Here is an 11,381-nt window from a genome sequence, read left to right as displayed (position 1 = left end):
GGCTGAGTTGCATTGCTGGTGTAGGCAGTCTGCTAGCACAGGACCCTTCGCCTCTGAGGGTAATGCAGAGAGATCTAATGCTGCCTGAAGGCGGTCCACAAAGTGAGTGAAGCTCTCACTCTCACTCTGCTTTATAGTTGACCATGGGGATGGTTTGGCTATTACTTTGGAAGCAACACGGATGGCTTCTCGGGCAGCACGGGTTGTTGTCATAACCTCATGGGCCCGCAGGCCCTCAGCCTGCGCCTGGGGGGTGATCATAGTGGGGGTCTGTGCCCATTAGCCTCTGTATGCTGGAGCCCTGCAGTGGATGGTCTGCCCCTGTTACTAAGGCTAGCTGCTTTACACAACTGTCCTCCCATTCCTGTTTAAAAACTATCATCCCCGCCCCATCGAAAATCAGCCTGCAAGTCTGTTTGATATCAAAGGGAAGCATATCATCGCCTCCAAAAACGCTGCCAATGAGTGTGGAAACAATGGCAGAATTAATCCCCCTGTCTGCAACCGCTTTAACAATTGCCTGCACGTCTTTTGGGTTTACCGGGGAGTAGGTTCTTTGATTTCCGCCTGCCCCCCCACACGGACCGGGAACACCAGTGTGGCAGACAGAGCCCACTGCGCACAAGCCATTTTTATTTTCCGCCGGTCTGTAAGCGAGGTTCGATCTTTCTCTGATATCCCCTTAACCCACGCAGGAGCGCTGCAGCTAGTGATCTTGTATGCCGCTGCTCCCTTTTCATTAAAGCCCGAGTCGGTGTCGGAATTGTCCTCCAACCACCTTTCGAGCCCGTCCCAGCTCGAGTCAGAGTCTGAGCCGGAAGTCGACTGGCTGGACATTTCCAGGCTGCTCAGCCGTTTTCTCGAGCTCCGACCCCACCCCTTCTTGCGGGGGTTGGGCCGTTCCCTCCCCCTGGGCTCCCCCCGCCTCCTGCTGGAGGAGGTTCTTGCCCTATAAGAACCTAATTTAAAATGAGCGCTTTGAATGGTCTTACGCTCCTTCTCGGGGGCCGCCCCTCCTCCCTGCTCGCCCATGCTTGTGCTGTTCAGCGAGCCTTCTGCATTTTCACCCCCTGTGTCATCATTCCAGTCCTGGTCACACGCTCTGGCACCATTTTCAAACGCATATGGCAGGGGTGCCTTTTTATCAACCGCGTCGGGGTCCGATATTATAGCAGCATTCCGCGCCTCCTCTGCTAGCCCCTGCCAAAATGTCTGCGCGCGCTTCCCCCCCCTCCGATGGTGAGTTCGGTCGCTGAGGGGGTTCCGGTGTTCGCGCCTCCATGCACCTGAACAGGTCAAAGTCCTCCGTGGCTTGCATCGCTGCCCCTACCCCCAACCGCGGCATGGCTAATAAACAAGTTTGCGCGGCTTTCCAGGTTTCTTGCTCTTGCCGAGCTTTTTGCAGAGCCTGGATAACTCTGCCCCATGATTTGAGGATTTTCCCTGAGCCTGAGGACATGGTTTCCTCAGCCAGAGCCTTCGTGCAATTATCCCGTATCTCCGGATGGAGAATTTCTACTGGGCTTTCTATAGCCCCTAGCTTTATCAGTCTCGGCACTGTGAGAATAAAATCCTTAAGCTTACACTCATACCCCACTGAGTGCGGATCTGACTTACGACCTTCGCAATAGCATCCATACTCCTCACTGGTCCGGGGGCGTCCCCCCCGCTGCACTAGGCCAGGTGTGCAGCCGCCGGTTCCCCGTCACGGCGATCCCCAAACCCCGGGCGGTGATCGTGTCCCAGGTTTTTGGCACCAGATGTTGCCTTCTCAAGGTGTTGCTACCTGGTTCTTAGTCCGGCATGGTGGCCCTTACCCCAGGGTCACTCGGTCCATATGCTCCTGACACCAACGTGGTGGACAGCAAATGGCGTTTATTGAGGGGTCACAAGGGTTTTTATAGCTTGGGCAGTCAGTGTCATTTCCTTCTGCTCACGTCCGGCTGGGTGCGGCCAGGTACGGAGCAAAGGTCTGACTGCAGGGTGGGGGGGATGTCCCGACTGACCGTACAGCTCGATTTCTTCCGCACGCATATCCCTAACTCTCCACACCCCCTGAAGACCTTTGTTTCGGTTGTGAAATTCATTCCCGCTTCCCCCAACGAAAAATAGTATAACTTGGGGTCCAGATGAATTGTGCCTCCAAGAGCTCCCCGGACGTGGCCTGGCAGACTCCATTGGCTGGATCCCGAAGGATAACGCAGCACCACGTTTGGTAGCTGTAACCCACCCCTCCTCTTCCTCCCTCTTTTCCTTATTTTCTCCTTTGTTCTCCCGGTTCCCCTCACCAATGCATTTCTCTTGTGGTTATTTCAAGAAAATTGCACTTGTTGATTGTTACTGCAAATCTCCTGTGCCGTGTTGGTTTTTTTTGCACCCTGAGATCACCCCTACGAACCATCACATCATCCATTCACTAGGACGGATCATGACAAATGGTCTCCATGATTCCATGGGGCCTTGAAATGTCACAATGATCTCCATGGATCCACGGTGCCCCTCAGGATCACAACGGCCCTTTAGCTCCATGAGGCCCTGAAATGCAGCAATGGCCTCTTGGTTCCACAAAGCCCTGCTGCTTCACACTGGCCCCTTGGGACCATGCAGCCCAACAGAGCCGCAATGATGTCCTTGTTTCCACGAGGCCCCACAGTGTCACAATGGTCCCTTGGATCCATGGTACTCTGCAGTGTCACAATGGCCCCTGCATGTCACAAGGCTCAAAAAAGTCACAATGGTCTCCATGGTTCCTCAAGACCCCACAGTGTCACAATGGCCCCATGGATCCATGGTACTCACAGTGTCACAATGATCTCCTTGGTTCCACAAGTTCCTACAGTGTACAGGCTCCACAAGGGCTTGCAGTGTCACTATGGCCCTTTGGCTCCACAGCGCCCTGCAGTGTCACAATGGTCTCCATAGGAAGGAAACAAGTGAGCCCCAATGGTGCAGGGGCAGATAAGAGGCAGTCACCAGAGGCCAAGGCTAGCCAGACTTGACTGTATTAGCAGATTTTATCTGGGAGCAACCCTTGGATATAGGGAATTTTAGAGGTGGAATCCTAATTTCAGCCATGGGAGGCTAGACAAGAAAGACAGTTCTTTTGCATAGGAATAAAAGCACAGAGCCCCAGTGCCTCATGGTCAGATGGGAAGTGGCCTTTGGCATGGCTAATTCAGTGGGACCTGTCAGACAGCCCACAGGAGGCCAAACCAGGCAGACCTGTTCCATGTTCCCCTGATTTCATGGAGTCCCATACTGTCACAATGGTCCCCTTGATTCCATGAGGTCTTGCAATGTCACAATGGTTTCTTGGTTTCATGAGGCCCACATGGCTCCATGCGGTCCTGCTGTGTCACAATGGCTCCTTGTTCCTATGGGCCCCACAGTTTGATCATTGACCCTTGCTTCTATAGGGCCTCTGAGTTGCACAATGGCCTCCTTGATTCCATGAGGTTCCATAGTCTCACCGTGGTGTCCTTGGACCCGCATTGTCACAACTGACCCATGGTTCCATGAGGTTCCGTAGTGTCACCGTGGTAGCTGTCAGAGGCTGGATGAGATCAACGTGCCGAGACACCTTGGGATACTCGGAATGCCCGTGTGGGGCCAGGGCCGGGTCAGGCCTTGGTTTGTGGTGGGACAGAGCCCCGCTCCCAGCCCTGGCCTGGCAGAGCTGTCAATCACACAGCAGGGGGTGATGTTAACCCAGCTCTGATTAGCCCAGCTGTTAATCAATCAATCACACACTAGCAGCTGGTGCTACCCTGGCTCTGATTGGACAAGCACCTGGCAGTCCCACCCAGAGGCAGGCTCATGAAGGCCAGGGGGTTAAAAGTGGAGCACAAGGCCAGACCATGGTTTGGGTCTTGCCTTCTCCTGGGGTTCCTTTGTTAGCAATGCTGGAACCTGAGCAGTTGGTACCTATGTGTGTGTCTTTCTATGGGTCTTCTGTTGTTCTGTTGTTTGCTATTTCTTCTCCTTCTAATCCTACTTAGCTGGAACATTTTTGGGTAACAACATCTTAAGGGATAAAGGTTTTCGATTAAATTTTTAGATTAAGTTATTGAATTTAATGCTATGATAAGGGTTTCATATTGAAGTGGATATTGTACTAAACCTTTTGCAAAAGTTCCTTGATTGTCTATATTTTGCCAGAAATATTTTGTGTCATTTTGACCTCTTAGCTCCATTGATCAGAGCATGGTGCTGGTATTAGTGGGGCTGTGGGTTCAACCCTGTGTGGACCATTCACTTAAGAGCTGGACTTGATGATCCTTCTGGGTCCCTTCCTACCAAGAATATTCTTTGCATCTGTCCATGTTGGGAATATCTGGTTGGTATTTCTCCTGTGCACCAAACTTGAATCAAGGAACCTTTGGTTACCCCCAGCATTTCAGTGTTCTGGGGTGTTGCAGCCCTGCAGGCTCACAATGGCCTCTTGTTTCCATGAGGCCCCACAGTGTCACACTGGCCCCTTGGTTCCATGGGCCCCAACAGTGCCACAGTGATCCTCTTGGTTCCACAACTTCCCACAGTGTCCCACTGGCCCCTCACTTCCCCGAGGATCTGGAGTGTCACACAGGTTTATGGCATTTGTCCTTGCTGCCCCTCACATCCCCCTGGCCCACAAACAGCCCTGAGCCAGCCGTGAGGGACAGGCCCTGCTGTTCCAGGCTGGGCTCAGGGCTTGGCCTTTCTGCTTCCTGTAGCCTTGCTCAACACTGCAGTTCCCTGCTCAGAGCCTTGGGCTCCCTGCAATCCTGGCCTCAAGGATCTGCTCTCAGCAGTCCCTGGGCAGCCTTTGGCACTCCCTGCCCTCACTGGGGCCCAGCCATGCTCCAAGGCACTTGGAGTTTTGCTGCTGACTCCTCGAGCAGCTTCTTCATCCTTCTCTTCGTGCCTGAGGCTCCTGGACCCAGCTCCAAACCCACCATGGGGATCATGAAAATACAGAATTGCCCTCAGGGGCTCTTTGTCTCTCTTCCATTGTCTTTGAGTCTCCAGGGCTTGTGCAGTGATTAGAGTCAGTTAGGAGTTCTGTTCAGGAGGAAGATTTCAAAGTGCACCTCATGATTTTTAGTTTTTTAATCACGAGTATTTTTTTTTATTTTTCAGTTCAGAGAAAAGGTAACTGAAGCTTTCCCCAAGTGATCTTGATGCTGAATGTCTCCTTAGGAGGTCTGGGCACAGAGAAGAATGACACCCTTGCAAGCTGACTCTGTTTGGACAACCTGCTTCTCATCCCCAGCCTCACCATGTCTGACATCGTCCACCTGGGACTAACATCCCAAAATATAAAAACAAAGTAATTTATTCTTTATTTTTAATATTTTTCAATTAAATGTATTTATTGTATTTATTTCTTATTTGTAATAATAGTTGTTCCGTTTTTATTACCTAATTTTATATTTATATCAAAAATCTATCCGTGTTTAACAACCAATAAAATTAATGGTAACTGGTTCTAAATATCACAATTCCCTTCATTCACTAATTCACCTCTATTGGTTATTAATTTTTCCTCTATGCTAATTTGCCCTATGTTTAGTCCTTTTGTAATCTTTTTTATCATGTTTTTCTCACACATGGTTCAAGGGGGCACTTGGGCTTACACGGAGATGATTTTGGGGCACATTTGGGACAGTTTTGGGTCTAGGGGGGGAATTCAGAGAGAACTTGAGCATCGGGAGAACACTTGGGGGAGCCGGGTGGGGAATGGGGGGTGGGGGGAAGAACTCAGGGATTCTGAGGGACAATTCGGGGTCCAGGGGACCCCTTGGGGATGCAGGGGGGCCCTTGGAGATCAGGGAGGGGAATCTGGGGCCCTTCGGGGTCCGGGCGGGCCCTTGGGGGGCTCTAACGGGGCTTTCTGGGCGCGGGGGTGAAGGCAGAGCGCTAATGGCGCCCTCAAGGGCGCGGGGGTGACGGGAAATGAAGTCCCGGCTGCATTCAAACGCCACGAGCGCCGCGGAGCATGATGGGAGCTGTAGTCCCAGAAGTAGCTCCACTGCAGCACTTGGGGGTCCGGGGAGCCAGTTGTGGGTGCGGGCGGCCACTTCGGGTCCTCAGGGGGCACCTGTGGGGAACCTATGGTGCCGGGAAGCCCTTGGGGGACACCTGGAGAGTCGTTCCCTTTGGGGCACGGAACATGACGGGACTTGTACGGCCGGAACGGGTTATGTCGGGGCTCTGGGGTCGCGGGGCATATTGAAGATGGTGGTCCGGCTACAAAGATGCTCTACGGTGCGCAGAGCATCACGGGAGAGGAAGTCTCGGCTGCACTGGCGCTCAGTGGATACCGCGGTGCATGATGGGAGCTGTAGTCCCGAAAGGACCCATTGCTCGCTGTCATCTTCACCAGCCCTTTCCATCATTCCAGAGGCTGGTCCATCACAGGGGATGTCCTAAATCCACTCGGTGCCTGCTTCTTCCCCAGGTTTCTGTAAGGTTGCTTTGGCAATAAGTACCACACTCTGATGAAATTCTTTCATGAGGCACCTGTGCCCATAGCACCCATTTCCAAGCTCAGGACAGTGTCCCAGGCAGTGACATGGGACACAGGGTCTGTCTGCAGTCATCCAGGGGTTGTTCTCGCCACCACAGGCACACAGCACTTGCCGTGGTGGGTTTGGGGTATAGTCAGTCTGCCAGGACTCCCCACACTTATGTTCCAGCCCTCAGGAGCAAAATCCTCCCCAAAAAGGTTTTTTATTTGGGAGGTCAAAAACTCTTTATTTGATATTTCTGAGCCCAAATCCTCCCTAAATGAGTGTTTCTTAGCTCCCTAAACTGGTATTTCAGACACCAAAATATCCTTAAATTGATGTTTCTCAGCCCAAAATCTCTCTAAATTGCTGCTTCTGAGCTAAAAATAGCCCTAAATTGCTTTCGTTGAGACTCGGAGCTCCCTAAATATTTTTTTTTCCCGAGACAGAAACCTCCCAAATTGAGTGTTCTGAAGCCCCAAAGCCCCCAGAATTGCTCATTCTCGGCCCCAAAGCTCCTGAGCTCACCGTTCTGGCTCCGAAGCTGCTGACACAGGGGTTTCTAAGCCATGAAGTTCCCAGATCAGTGTTCCAGAGCCCTGATGCCCCTCACTCACGCCCTGTGCCCGGCGTGCCATCAGCCCGTGGGGTTCATCCCAGCCTGGGAGGCTCCGGGAGCGATGGGCAGGGAGCGCTGGCTGTGCCCATTTCCCACCCCCAGCCAAGGAACCGCTCCCTGACCGGAGCGGGGAAACCTCATTTAGGGGAAATCGGTGTAAAACCGGGAAAGGAGCTGCGGGGAGAGAGGGAGGAGCCCGTGGGGGCGGGAATGGGTCGGGCACAGTGAGCTAGTGAGCTGTATCTATCCCGGTTTTTAAGCAGTGCTTGCGCCCCAGTGCAGAGCGGCTCCTTCCCAGACCTGTCCCAGGTAAGCGCCTGCCCCTTGCTCCCGGGTTTCCTCAGGGCTTGCTCCTTCTGCTCCCGAAATTGATGTTTCTCAGCCCAAAAGTTCCCTAAATCGCTGTTTTGGAGCTCCAAAGCTCCCTAAATAGGGACTACAGAGCCCAAAATCGGCTTAAATTGGTTTTTTGGAGCCCAAAAGCTCTCTAAATTGTTCTTTTTGCTCTGAAAATATCCCCAAATCACTCCCTGATTCCCAAAGCTCCCAACATGATTTTTTTCTCAGCCTTGAACTCCCCAAATCAGGGTTTCATAGGCCTGCGTGCCCCTAAATTGGTGTTTAAGAGCCCCAGTGCTCCCTAAATCAGTATTTCCGAGCCCAAATGCTGTTTCAGGTCCCAAAAACATCCCCAGGTGGGTGAGCCCCAATGCTCCTGAGACTCCTGTATTCTCAGCTGTGAAGTTCCCCAAATGCCAATTTTTGAGGCCAAAAGTGCCCTGAAATGGTATTGCTGAGCCCCAAAGTATCCTCAATTGCTGCTTTGGAAGGCTGTGCCTGAGTGCTGGTGGAATGCAGTGGAAGGGGAGAGGCTCTGCCAGAGGAGTGTCAGGGAGGATGAGGATGGGAGGTGTGAAGAGCAGCTGGGATACCTGGACATCCTCAACAGGATGGGCAGAGGTTAAGCTGACGTGTGTGAGTGAGCAGTGGAGGGGTCAGAAAGGGGGGACGCTGCCTTGGCAGCTCAGAAACTCCCTGATCATCAGGGAGAGTGGGCAGAAGAGCTCTGGGGGCAGCCTGGAGTGGTCTCAGGCCAGTGAGCAGGTTCCCCTGGGAATGGCAGCTGCCCTGGCATCCATGGCCAGGCAAAGCAAAGGGCTCCAGCAGCGTGGGGATCCGGGAGCGATGGCTCAGCAGAGCTGCCTGGTGCGTGAATGGGGGGTGCTCACGGGGAGCTGCTCCTGCCCCACAAAGGGATGAGCTCCTCAGTGCCAGCCTGGGCTGTCACAGCCGGGAAATAGTGGGGTCCAGGCACTGAGGGGCAGGGACTGAGGCCAGCAGCAGAGCACACAGCTGGGGCTCCAGAGGAGAAGGCTTTGATGGACTGAACCAGCAGCTGCAGAGGGTTCCCACCCCCACGGGCTCCTCCCTCCCCCCCAGCACCTCCTTTCTCCGTTTGATACTGATTTCCCATAAATGCCTGTCAGGAAATATGCCCAGCTTTCCAGGGCAGCCTCTTCTGAGGGCAGGAATGGTCTCTCCAAGAGCCAGGAGTAAAGCACTCCTCTCCTGAGGCTCTCGGCTGAACTGAGCGAGCTCCAGGTGAAAAGGCAGCGCTTGGGAGAGGGAGCACACAGGCCAGCAGCCAAACAAGGCAGCAGCACCCGGGGCTGTGTGAGCAGGAGCCCAGCCAGGGAAAGGGCTCAAGTGCTGAGTCCAGTTCTGCCAGAGGGGATTGAGTGGGAAAAGCTCCCTGGACCAACCTGGGGCCTTCACTGGGTTTTGCTGAGGCCTGAAGGAGCCCTGCTGCCCTCCAGGGCCCCCAGGGCTTTCAGTGTCTTTGCCTCATCAAGGCCCAGCTGTGCTGCAGAGGGTGGGGGACCAGTCAGGAAGGGTTGGAGGGAGACCACAAAGTTAATATTTCATAGAATTCCCATTCAAAGTCGATTGTCCCTTTCTGCCCTCTGTCTACAGACACTAACCCAGTTCCTAATTCATTCCTACATAGAGAAAAAATGGTCAATTCAGGCTTTACTTATTTATTTCATGGGTTTTTTTCTGATAGCAAAAATTGTTACCATGACTCTTGCTACACATTAAATGGGAAAAAAGTAAAAAGTAAGTAGCATATTGATTAGGCACAGCCTGGTTGCCATGAATACATTATGGGTAATTGTTTGTTGCTTTGATCTTGGATGACTGGAAAAATTTTTAGTCCTAATATAGAATGAATAATTATTTCATGAAGTGACTAGAACTTATTTTAATTTTTATATTTAATATTATTAGCTCACCTTAGAACACCAGAAAAAGCATAATGAGATTTCACCACCACTCATACAATCCTCCTGGATTTAACTCACATGCTAGTAAAAATGTTTTATTGCACTCAATGCATAATTCAAAATGTCTAATTTATTGGGCATCTGTTGGCAGACCAGACTCTCTTGGTCTGTGGGCAACAAAGCCATCACTGACAATGTGGCAGAGAGAGTTTCTTCTTTTTTTGTTTCATTTATTTCTTTCTTTTTTCCATATTTTTTCTGTCTTCTCTTACCCCCACCCCCCCCCCCTTTTCTTTTTTATTCTCCTCTCTTCTCCTGTTTTTCTCCCTTCCTTTTCTTTTTCCCCCTCAAAGCTTCAGCTTTGGCTCAAGAGTGCAGATCTGGCCCTGCATAAAATAATTCTCCTGTCTAAAGCAGTTGTCAGGGCTCCTTCCAAATATGAGAGACAGAGAGGACAATGTGTCTCTGTGAGAATTGGGGTGACCCATCCCTGGAAGCACAACCATCTTTCCATGAGCAGTGATCTGAGCTAATGTCTGTGCTCATCAGGGATCAATGGCAGAGGCACATCCAGGACAGCTCCACGTGCACATCATCTACTCATTGTTACTGTTTGAGAAGCCATCTCGCTATTGCTCTGCTTTAGGAGAAAACTCCTCAAACTCTGAGCATTTTTTCCCATTTATATGCTTTCCCTCCTTTCAGACCAGAGCAAAACAGCAAAATGTAGTGGGAGGAGATCGAGCGGGGTTCATTCCTGGGAAATCACCCCTGGCATTTCCTGTCTGATGCCTTCAGTTAGACCCCTGGGACAGCCATGGGCCCTGGGGCTGTGACTTCTCTTGGGTCCCTGCCGGCATTTCTCTATTTCTATTCCTCCCCTCTTTTCCTCACCTGGGTCTATCCTCTCCTTGAACACCAGGAAAGCTTTCTGGACATGCAGCAGCTTTTGGCATGGGGTCCCTTAATTCAGTCCAGGTCCTCCTCCTTCTCTGGAACGTGGCCAAAGAAAACAGAAAGTCCCAAGGAGCAGACAGCCCAGGGAAATGGAGTGCAAGAAAGAGGGAGAGCAGAGCACAGCAGTGAGCTGTGCCCTGAGCAGACCTTTCCTCACTCCTGAGCAGTCCCTGTTTCTGCCTTCACCTCGTCCCTGCTGCTCTGATGGATGGGCTCAGAAGGGACAGGCGGCTTTGTTGGAAGGGTCAGCAGGGCCCTGCTTTCTGCAGCCAGCTGTGCAGAAGAGGATATTTAGGAAACTTCCCAGTCTGACCCTCCCCAAGGCTCTCTGTCCATCACACTCCAGCCACCAGAGGTGTTCAGTGTTGGGAGGAGCCCCTCCACAGCAGTGGCTGCAGTGCCCCAATGGGCCCTGCTGGACTCCCCACACCCAGCCCCTGTGTCCTCCCTGGTTCCAGCCCAGGTTTCCCAGAGCAGTCTCAGCTGTGTGATTCCATAAAGCCATTTAATCCCAGTGCAGTGACACAGGAATAGCCTGAGCTGTTCCTCCAACAGCCTGAGATGTTCCTCCAAGCCCCTCAGTTTTATCCCCTCAGTCTGCATGCCCGAGGCTCGAGTCTGGCTCTTCCTCCCAGGCCCTCAGCTCTTGCTGGGTCTCTCGGTGCCCCTTCCCCAGCAGTGCCACCACTCTTGGTGCCCTTTGTTGGGCTCTGTTGGCCATTCATGAGCTCTTGTCTCGGGCTCCCACCTGGAGCTCAGCTTGCATCAGGCACGGCAGCTGCCCCAGCCACCTGCGCCAGGTGTGTTCACAGCCAGGAGAGGGGAGAGTGGGAGTGAGGTGACTTCAGTTTTGTCTTTGTTACCCAGCTTGCTGCTCTATTGGGAATTGCTGAAAAAGCAAAGCAATCATCCCCAAGTGGAGTCTGGTTTGCTCATGGTGGCAGCTGGAGAGGGATGTCCCAGGCTTTATGTGAGCTCTTCAGTTGTATTTTTTCCTCCTATCCAGTTGAGGAGGGGGAGTGAGAGAAGTTT

This window comes from Melozone crissalis, unplaced genomic scaffold (assembly GCF_028551555.1).
Source record: "Melozone crissalis strain CALT ecotype California unplaced genomic scaffold, PUWL_Pcris_2 ptg000073l_1, whole genome shotgun sequence".
In the NCBI taxonomy this organism is placed as follows: Eukaryota; Metazoa; Chordata; class Aves; order Passeriformes; family Passerellidae; genus Melozone; species Melozone crissalis.
The sequence above is the reverse complement of the archived record's forward strand: the minus strand, read 5'-3'. Positions refer to the sequence as shown.